General features: G+C 38.7%; 1 pseudogene; it reads right to left on the bottom strand.

Annotated features, from left to right (window-relative positions):
• Positions 1-10,379: 10,379 nt before the first annotated feature.
• Positions 10,380-10,478, bottom strand: LOC132287382 (small nucleolar RNA R71; annotated as a pseudogene).
• Positions 10,479-11,696: the final 1,218 nt, after the last annotated feature.

Below are 11,696 nucleotides of genomic sequence, written 5' to 3'. Positions count from 1 at the left end.
TACCACCCGGATGAACTGCAAACCAGGAAGTGTGAAACTCCCGTAAGACATCCTCACGACAAACTGTGGGAACAACCAATAAACCCCTGAACCATAGACCTCTATCTGCATGTAAGGTCCAATCCTTCACGGTCTCACCACTGGAGATCATGGTGTAAATGGCATCCAAATTTGAATCTTGTCTCTGTAACTCAATCACCCATCTAACAAGAGTGTGTTGAGCCACTAGACTAAATAAGAATGCTGATTCACTGCCATCATCATCATCATCAAAGCAATACAATCCCATCTCAGCCAAATCTTCAATCATCTTCTACTTCCAAATGGCTAAACTAGCCAAAGTCCCACAAGATTTCTAGCTTAAAACATCAGCTACAACATTTGCCTTGCCAGGATGATACTGCAAATCAAAGTTATAGTCTTCTAAGAACTCAACCCATCGCCTCTGTCTGTTGTTTAAGTCCTTCTGGGAGAAAAGGTACTTGAGACTCTTGTGGTTTGAGAACACCTCGAATTTCTCACCATACAAATAGTGTCTCCAACACTTCAAGGCAAACACAACTGCCGCTAGCTCCAAGTCATAAGTAGGGTAGTTAAGCTCGTGAGTCTTCAACTGTCGAGACCTATAAGCCACTACTCTACCATCCTGCATCAGTACACAACGCAAACCATCACGTGAGGCATCATAATGGATCGCATAACCCATGCCATGCTCGGGTATTACCAACACTGGAGCTGTAGTCAACCTTATTTTCAACTCTTGAAAGGATGACTCACAGGCCTTATTCCATGCAAACTTGATCCCTTTCTGGGTCAATCTAGTTATAGGAGCTGCTAAACGGGAAAATCCTTCACAAATCTCCGATAATAGCCCGCTAGACCAAGGAAACTTCGGATCTCAAAGACATTCTTGGGTTGCTCCCAATTCAGAAATGCCTCTATCTTTGAAGGATCAACTGAAACCCCACCTTCTGAGACAACATGTCCCAAAAATTTCACCTCTTGTAGCCAAAACTCACACTTTTCATATTTAGCGTACAAACAGTACTCCTGTAGAATCTGCAACACTATACTCAAATGAACCTCATGCTCCTCCCGAGTCCGTGAATACACAAGAATGTTATCCACAAAAACTACCACAAACTGATCCAAGTAATCGTGGAAAACATGGTTCATTAGATCCATGAATGCCGCTGGTACGTTAGTCAAACCAAAGGGCATGACAAGAAACTCATAATGTCCATACCGCATACGGAAAGCGATCTTTGGAATATCCTCCTTTCTAACCTGCAACTGATAATAACCTGACCTCAAGTCAATCTTCGAAAAACAACTGGTTCCTCTCAACTAATCAAACAAATCATCTATCCTTGGTAAGGGATACTTGTTCTTTATGGTGGCATGATTCACCTTTCGGTAATCAATGCACAACCTCAAAGAACCATCCTTTTTCTTAGCGAACAAGACCAGTGCACCCCACGGGGACACACTCAGTCGGATGAAGCCTTTCACTCTCAAATCATCAAGTTGCTTCTTCAATTCTTCTAATTCAATCGGTGCCATACGATACGGTGCCATAGAGATTAGCGCGGTACCAAGTATCAAATCAATAGCAAATTCCACCTCTCGATGTGGAAGCAACTCAGTCAAGTCCATCGGAAACATATCTAGAAAGTCACGTACAATTTTTGCATAATCAACCCCATAAAACTCCACATCATCATCGATGAACAGACTAGCCAAGAAGAACGTCTGTCGATCCCGGCTCCTAATACCATAAAATGAATGAGTGAAAGGATCACATCAATCTCCCACAAAACAAAAATAATCCCCATCTGGGGCACACACTGAAACTCTGCCTCTGAAACAATCAATGACAGCTCTGAAGGACGATAACCTATCCATCCCAAGTATGACATCAAACCTTGTCATCTCGAGAAGGATAAGAACAAACTCAATAACATGTCCGGCAATCGTGATGGGACAACTCCTACAAACTCTACTAAGAACAACTGAACCCCCGATAGGTGTGTCAACACAAAGTGGTCTGTCTAACTGACTGACCTCCAAACCCAATGCCTGTGTAAATGATGAAGCAATGAATGAATAAGAAGCACTGGAATTAAATAATACACGAGCCCAAGAATGGGACACAAGAAACATACCCCTGACAACTGAAGGACTGGATAATGGCTCGGTTAGAATGAGTGCAAACACGCGACCCTGGATCCTCTGCCCCTGAGAACCGCCTACTTGATAACCAGACTACTGAGTGGGTGTACTCGAAGAAGCTCCCCTACTCGGTCGAGAACTCTGAGCTAATATGGCTGGCTGAGACTGCTGAGGTGGTTGTGGCAATCAAAACCCTGACTGAACTGTGGCAGACTGCATCTGCCTCTAATGTGAACCTCTACCTCTGCCCAAACCACTGCCCCGCTATGGACAATCTTTCACCCCATGGCCCTGCTAGCCACACCCGAAACATCCACCAAACGCCACCTGAATCTAAGTACACTGGGACTTGTGATGCCCTGACTGCTCACACTTGAAACAAATCACCTGAGCTACCTGAGTCTGAGTGCATTGGGACTTGTAATGTCCCAGCTGCCCACATCTGAAACAAGTAACATTCAGTCTAGAAGACCCCATAGACAATAAAACTGTAGGTGCAGATCTGACTGACTGTTGTCCCCTGAACCTTGACTACTTAAGCTTCTACTTCTTACTTTATTGTCCCTTGGAGAAAGCACTCATCCCCCTATTGTGCTTGTAAGACTCCCTGATAGCCTTACTATCCTTACTTTCAGCCTCAACCACTAAGGCCTTTCACACTGCTTTTGCATACTCTGTCGGTTCTAAAGCAGCTACAATTAGCATGATGGTAAAATCAAGGCCATCAACAAATTTCTCTATCTTTCCTTCCTCATCATTAGCAATCCCTAGTGCAAACCTCAAAAGCAATGTAAACTTGTTTTCATACTCTGTAACTGTCATGTTTCCTTGCTTCAACCCATCAAATTCCTTCTTTAGTTCCCTCCGCTTAGGCGCCGGAAAGTACTTATCGTAGTACAATTTCTTAAAAGTATCATATGTCATAGCATCTAAATCATGCGTGTGTGAAACAGTCTTCCACCATATCTCAGCATCACCAATAAAATTATAAGTCACCAATGTGATCTTCAACTTGTCCGTTGCCAAATTCATAGCATTAATATGCTTCTCCACCCTATCCATGAAACTATCCGCAACAAGCGGATCTGGGCTTCCCTCAAACAAATTTGGCATCAATTTCACAAACTTTGCAACGTGGTAAAGAGGATTATCTAACTCAATTATCTTTGGAGGTGGTGGTGGTGGTGGTGGCACAAACTATGACGATGACGCATCTGCCGGTCGATATGCATCAAAAAGAGCCGCCTGAACGGCTAACCTCAACTGCTCCCTATATATTTGAAAAGGTGGATCAACGGTCCCCCTCGCTTATCCCCCACTTGGTGGGACCAAATCACGTAACAAAATATCTTCCTCAACTTGCTCCTGATCCCTTTCCACGGGATTAAAGCTAAAACTTTCCCCGTGATCTCTTCGTGTTGCCATAACGCTATAAGAAAAAGGAAATGGATCAATAACGATGACACTTAAATACGCACGAGAACAGAGTCGTCACACTAATGACTTGACAAGAATGGAAACACATAAGCACCTTCCATACTCCCAGAATACCCAACTAATGATAAACATAATCATGCTAATAATATACAACAACACTAAGCACTTAGCACGTAATCATATAAGCAATTAAATAATTAAGCGTGCCTTTCAAATGATTAAGCACCTTAACACATAAGCATATAAGCATGCAATCATGTAAGTAATTAAGCAAGTAAATAAATAACTCAACTCCCTATGCAATCCTAGGTAGGCCTCTACCCGTCGTCCTAATGGTATTCGAACCATCGCTATGATACCAAATTTGTAACGCCCCAAAAGGATACCAAAATAATAATAAAAATATATATATAAATTTTCGGCATGACCTCTATAGAAAAAGTCTGTCTACAACCTGTTGAAATACAAAAATAAATGCAATGGCCTCACTGGGCCTTAAATCTAACCTATCATGTCCCAACGCACAATATAGATATTATATTACATTCCCAAAATGGTCACATACATATAAAAGTCCCATTCCCCCATCTCATCTAAACAAAGGACACACTTTAGTTACATCAATTTACAGTCCAAAAATGTAGTTATAATTTAAAAGTCCATAACTTACAACATTATACTAATTAAACTAAAGTCTCACAAGATAGTTAATATTACATTTACAAAATATTAGAGTTCTAATACAAAAGATAGTAAAAATAAAATAGATCCCCAAGCTCGTCTAAACTTGTGGTGGATCGTCGTCCGCCACCTCTTTTCCATATCCTAAAAAATGTCAAAAATAATGGGGTGAGTATAAGCTCAGTAAGAAGTGTCTAAGACACACTTCTTATGTACCCGTGAATCCATACAATGAATAGATAAAAAGTGAACGAGATCATGGCATAGGGAAACGCACATTCTCAACCACAATAACAAGTATGTAACAAATATCGACCAATCACAATTTTACCACAATGTTATGAAATGCAATGTTATGCAAATATTACTCTGCATTTCTGAAACAATTCCGTTTCAACAACCAAACCGTTAGTGTAATCCGACCCAAGGCACCTCCAAGGCGTCACGAAAGGAAGGTTGGTTAACTATCCACGACCACAAGGCACCTCTAAGGCATCGCATCCGACCTAGTTAACTCAACTACATTCCCTTCTAGACTACACCAACATCGCGGACCACTAGGCGCCTCTTAGGCGTCCGGTTTTCGCAACACTTTTAGAAAATACTTTCCCCAAAACAATTTCGTTTGTTCTAAAAAAATATTTTTCCCCCTTTCTCTTTCCCAATGAATGCATGAATGTGTGTGTTTCAATTTATCAATTCAACTATAGGTTTTTACACATTCCATTTACATCATCATCACAATTCAATAATTTCTAAACATTCATTTATTTTATTTATTTATTTATTTATAACCATAGCATCCATTTCTTTTCAAGACAATAAATAAATAATCATAGAACATACAACATATCAAACATTAAGCATGCTCATTTATCGCAATGAAAATAGACATGTATATGAACTCAAATAACTCATGAAACAGAGTTATCATTTTAATTACACATAACTACAACAACAACAAGCTAGGTAATGAAAATTTAGCATGCTTAGGATCAAATTTAAGGGGAAAAATTCACAAAAGGCCAAGAAATTGTAGATTAGAAAACCCCTACCTTAATGGAAGTGAAAACCCCCAAAATCCCCAAATCCAAGCCCTAATTTCAGAATCCCTAGGCTTAGCCAAATGGTGATTGGCTCCTATCAAATTGAAGGCCTCGACGAGCTCTCCAACTTTGCTTCACAATGTTCTACCAAATTCCTAAAGGAAATAACTAGATCAAGGTTTGAAGTTGGAAAGAGAAAAAAAAAAAAAATGAAACTGCCAAGAGCAGAATGGTTACAGCAAAGAGAGAGAGAGAGGAAATAATAGAGTCGTGAATGGCCTTATGGCCTTTTGTGTGTTTAAAACATGGGTGGGGCCCACTTACTTTTTCCTTTAAAAAAATCTAATAACATATATATATATATATATATATATATATGAAACTATAAAACATTACACCCTTCAAGGGTTTTGAAGAGGAAGGTGAGGGGAAGTTTTTGTTTCCCAAGGGTTAAGTTCAAATGTCAAGGGAAGTGGTCCAAAAACAAGGTGGTAGGCCTAAGGTTTCAAGAACACTAATGGAGGCAAGAGAGAGGGTTTGTGGGGAAGATGATGAATTAGTGGAGAAATATGTATTTCTCCACTAACTAAGGGCTTGTTGGCCCAACACACACACACACCCATACACTACCTCTCTCATACACACACATTGCAAGACTTAATATGAAGCCTGCACTTGTTATCATCTAAAGTCACTTCCCATAGCTTAATCCAAACCTTACATTTGTCACAATCCAAGCCAATAAGTGTACTAATCCTAGGCCAACAAGTGGGTGAATCCTCACCCTCCGCATGTCATCAGCCAAGGCTTCCAAGGGTTACTAATCGAATGATGACAAGTGGACCAATGGGAGTGTGACACTTGTCACACTTTTCAAAAATTGCAAAAAAGGTCCCTTCACCAAATATCTTGCAAATTAAATTACAAAATGGTCCCTATAACGAAAAAAATCACAAAAAGATAATTACACAATTACCCCAAAAGTCAAAATGTTCCCAAAGAAACTATGCATCTATGCCCTTTACGCGAAAAATAAACAAGTAGTATGATTTTTTACAAAAGTAAAACTACGTATTTCATGGAAATCAAATACAATGGATGCATGCAAAGCTGGGATCAAATCTGAGCAAAAAAAGTGAGGTTACGCGAAAGGAAACGATAACTGGGAAAAAGACGAAAAAGGAAAAATGCCGGGAAAAAAAAAAAGTGAAGACATCATGGTCCTCACAAGGACATTACAACATCAAACAAAAGTAGTGTCCGAAACTATTTCCAACACTCAACACAACCCGAAGGAACAAAACCCGAACTCGGAAAAGAAAAAAAAAATTCAACGGAAAAAGGAAAATCCGTAAAAATGGAAAAGTAGGAAAGGAAATGACCAAGTCATTACAAGCATGAATTAAATTGAAATGCAATTCATCAAGACCAAGCATAAACCATCAAATTAAACCACAATTCTAGCACACATCAATCTAGAAGATAATGCAATTTGCAACAATAAGCCATGAATGATCAAATTCAAGTATGGATTGCCTATTTAACTACAATTGAAATGCAATTAAACTACAATTAAGCTAAGAAAATGAATTTAAGGCAATTAAACTGAAGATGTAGAGCAATCCATCAAGTATAAGCATCATCTATCAAATCAATTAACAAATGCATCTAGTGAAATCCATACATAGCCATCACCAAATTCTCAATATAATCACTCATAGATAAACAATTAACCTAGACAATTATTTGAAATAATTAAACAATAGATAAAATCATGGGAAAAATTAAGATCCATATATTTACAAGGCAAAATCATTCAGTATAGCAAGAATTCCCCCAAAAAAAACAAATAGCTAAGGTTTAGAGAACAAGCTTAAGGCTCATCCAAGCCCTAAGATGGTGTTTAGCTACTCATGGAGGAGGTGGATGTGATCTTTGATGAGTGCTAAAAAGTGCGCATTTAAACCCCTTAAGCTTAGGTATTCTAGAACCTCTATCTATCTTATTTTCCCGCTTTGTATTAATTTTATGTTATTTCCATTTTTAGGTACTTATCCCTAAAATAAGCTAACTCAGCCAAATAAAAGCATAAATGAAGTAGATCAAAGGGTGGAATTTCAGCAACTTCAATCAATCTTAAGAAAATTTTGATCGATCCAACTTTCATTGATCTCAGCACTTCAAGATGGATCTAAGACAAGTTTATCCCTATTCAAAGATCTCAAAGTTTGATCAATCCAACTTGATTCTCTGATCGATCGAACTTTCTTGTCCTTATCCACATGCTAGATCTTATCCAACTTTACCACCCTACCAACCACTTTTGTCCTTTTCCCAAAAATATCTTCAAAATATCCCAGATTTGTTTTTATCCAAAAAGGCGCTGCCATAGAGGATTAATCCAGCTTCAATTCGATAGATCTCAGCCATGTTCGATCGATCTCACCACAAGTTCGATCGATCGAACATCCCAAATCTCGAGAAAATCCAAATTCCAGCTCATTAAAAGTTGTGTCATATCCAATCATTCGAGGAATATTGGTGTACGAGCCCAGCTCATTTGGGGTGATATTTGACCTACCTATATAAGGAATATGAGCCACTTTTTTAAGGGGGAGACTAGAGATTAGAGACTTTTGATATAATTGAAAGGCACAATATTGATATTCTTAGTGAAGAAGAAAATAAATGAGGAGGCTAGAGACACAAGCTTGGAGTTCTTCTATCAACCAAGAAGAGGAGCAATCTCTACCATAGAGTTAGCCCTTGAGGGTTGGAGGACACCATCCATGAGTGGCTAGACATCCTCTTAGGGCTAGAGTTAGCCCTAAGCATGCTTTCTACATCTTGATTTATGTATTTTTGAGGGGATTTGTATTATGATACATGTTTTGACACCTATATATATATAAATCTTATTTATTCAATGATTTATGCGGTTTAATACTTCCAATTGATCATTTCATTCTATCCATATGTCTATGTATGCTAGAATAGATGTTTATGTGTTTGTCCCTATTTCTTGTGTTATTGATGCATGTCTATGTGTATAATGCTATAGATCTAGAGATTGTCAAGACATGGTGCTTAATGGAATGTTCTTGTGATTTATTTGATGGTTCATACTCATTTCTTGATGGATTGTACCTCTTCCTTACTTTAATTACTTTAATTTCATGTCATTAGCTTAGTTGTAGTGTAGTTGTAGTTTAGATGTTAAATGGGAGGACAATCTATGCTTGTTTTTTGATGTTCTATACTTTTGAAAGCAAGTAGCATATATCTCTAACCTTGTGATGTGTTTGGATTGTGAGCTTAAAAAAAGGATTAATGGCTTAGTTTGATATATTGTGCTATCCACCATGATGCTTAGGCAATATATGCTTAATTTATCATCCATGCTTGATGAAACAACCACACACACACTATGTTGCAATACATGTTTTCCCCCTCATTAATCATTTATTAAGGGTGTAGAAAAGTTATGCTCAGTGGTGATCTCTAAATCCCCAGATCTCTCTCTTATTTTCTCTCATTTACATTTAATTATCTGCTTTAGCTTAAATTGTATCTTAGTGTAATTCAACCACCAACCAATCTTTTGATCACTCGACCTACTAACCCTAATCTTGATTCCTCAACCTTGTATGACCCACCAATCCCTTGGGACGATCCCTACTTACCCTAGCTGTAATTTTAGTGAAAGGTAGTAGTGGCAATTTCTAAATGTAAAACTTGGCCACATTCATCATAGCTCTACACCATTATCTTTTGGTATCACAAACCATGGGTTTTGGGGTTGACGACCCAAGACACACCAAGTTTTTGGCACCATTGCCAGGGATTGATTGAAGGCAACGTCGTATTTGTGCAATCAATTAAGAATTAGTACTCTTTTGATCGTGTATTTACTTTGTTTTCATTTTGGTTACTTATTATGTTGGTTCTTGTTTAACTAGGTGCATTGAAAAGAAGGTGAGCAAAGGAGCATCCAGGCAAGAAGCTAAGCAAAAGTAAAGGAATAAGGCTAAAAATCTAAAAAAATTTGCACGGCTAAAAATTGAAATTAAATTGAAGTGCTAAAGGACCCTTTGTGAGCTCTTTCTTAACTCAATCTCTAGTTAAATCGTCGGCCCGTGTGGAGGCTTATATTTCAATTCTTAGATAAAACGTGAGCCCACGTGGAGGCAATTTACTTTTCTTTGCATATTGTTGATAGCATGGGAGTATGGGAACATTGTATGTGGAGGAAGGTTGTTGATTGTTGATTTGTTGCGAAGGTGAAGTGTTTGTCATTATTGCTTGTTGTGTTGTATTGTGCATGCATGGTCGTAGATCATTAAGACCCACTCTTGTCCCTCTAAATTTTCATCTTGAATCCGTTGTTTGAAACCCTAGGGGAAAAGGAAGTTCTAGTCAATCCATTTCGTCAATGGAAGGACATAATGAGGACCATGTGGAGGACCTTGGTCACATGGACCAATAAGGTATCCTCTACCCCAATGTGCATTATGATAACATGCAAGTACCATTAGGCTTGCCGAGGCCATTTGTTTATCCACCACAACAACAAGGCCAAGTTCCATTGGGAATGCCAAGGCCAATCTATGCTCCACCACCTCCCATCATTCAAGGCAATCAAAGTGCCCATGTAGCACCTCCAATTGCTAATCCTCCCCTTGCTTTAAGAGATCACTATGTGCCTAATTAATGTAATGCACCCACATGCATTCAATTGCCACCATTTAGAGCACACCACTATAAGATCAAACCATAAACCACTCAAATGCTTCCTAACTATCATGGACTTCCAAGTGAAGAACCTTATAAGCATTTAGATGAGTTTCTTGAAGTATGTTCCACCATGAGATACACGGACATGCCGGAAGAGGTCTTAAAGCTTAAAATTTTTCCATTCACCCTTAAAGACAAGGCAAAATATTGGTTTAACAATCTTAGACCTTTTTCAATAACTTCTTAGGCAGAAATGCAACAAGAGCTTATGAAGAAGTACTTCCCGATTTCTAAGACCAATGCCATGAGAACCTCAATTTGAGAGTTTTCACACAGGGGTGGGGAAACGTTCCATGAGGCATGGGAAAGATTCAATAAATTGCTTAGGAAGTGTCCACATCATGACATGCCCAAATGGCAATTAGTTCAATATTTCTTTGAGAGCTTATTGGACAATTACAAGGGCATGGTTGATGCTTCCATAGGTGGCTCTTACATTAATAGGCATGAGGATGACGTGTGGCGTCTTTATGAGAGCATGAGTGAGAATTCTTTGCATCAAACGTTATCTTCCAAGAATGGTAGGAATTCAAGTGAAAGGAAAAGTGTTAGCTTACATCAAGTTGACTATTCCAATGAAATAGCCGCCGAGATGAAATCCTTATCTCAAAGGTTTGATCAATTCTTGATCAACCAAAACTCGGCAAATCAAGTATATTCCATCACTAACCATTCCTATCATGCATCCAATAAGACATGTATGACTTGTTCAAGTGTTTTACATTCTACTTCCAATTGTCCCCATGGACATGTGCAAAATGAGCATCATAAACAAGTCATTGCAGCTTTTGTTAATCAAGGGAATAATCCTTATGGCAATCATTATAATCCTAGTTGGAGGAATCACCCGAATTTCTCTTGGAAAAACCAAGGGGAAGGCTCAAACCCTCCCCAAGGTGGTTTCCAAGGGAAATATGTTCCACCTCCAATGCAAAGCCAAGGTTTCCAAGGATATATACCATTTCATTCATAAGGAAACCATTTCTCTAATTCTTATTTTCCTAATCAACCGTCATATTCTCAAGGAAATGCTAAGAGTCCCGCTTGTGAAGAGAAAGTTTTGACCGCTCTAGGCACTCTAGAGGCTAAGACTCAATTGCTTCATTCTCATTCTCAATCCATTGTTAAGCTAGAAACCTAAGTAGGGCAAATAGCTAGTACTTTAAATGCTAAAGAGAAAGGGAAAATGCCTTTGAATGCCCCATAAAATCATTAATGTGTTGTGGAGACTCATTCCTCAGCGGAAGGTCACGCAATAGAGTACGTCAATACGGTGACCACCTTGAGAAGTGGGAAGATTGTGGACAACCAAATGGGTATGTCCAATGAAGAGAGTGAACTGGTGCAACCACAAGTTGATACCCGTCCCGTTTCTCATCCTATTCCTCCTTCATTGCATATGCATGATGTTTCAAATGAGAATATCTTGAAAAGTGACTTGAAAAGTAATTTTGAAAAGAAAGATTTACAACATGATTTCAAAACTTCTTGTGTTGAAGAGACTTCAAAGAAAATTTCTGAAAAGGTTTTTGAGCCAAGAGCTCCATTTCTGGATGCCTTAAAAGG

Source organism: Cornus florida, unplaced genomic scaffold (genome assembly GCF_030987335.1).
Source record: "Cornus florida cultivar Cherokee Brave unplaced genomic scaffold, ASM3098733v1 CherokeeBrave_3.0.0_Hap2_Chr11, whole genome shotgun sequence".
Lineage (NCBI taxonomy): Eukaryota > Viridiplantae > Streptophyta > Magnoliopsida > Cornales > Cornaceae > Cornus > Cornus florida.
The sequence above is the reverse complement of the archived record's forward strand: the minus strand, read 5'-3'. Positions and strand labels throughout refer to the sequence as shown.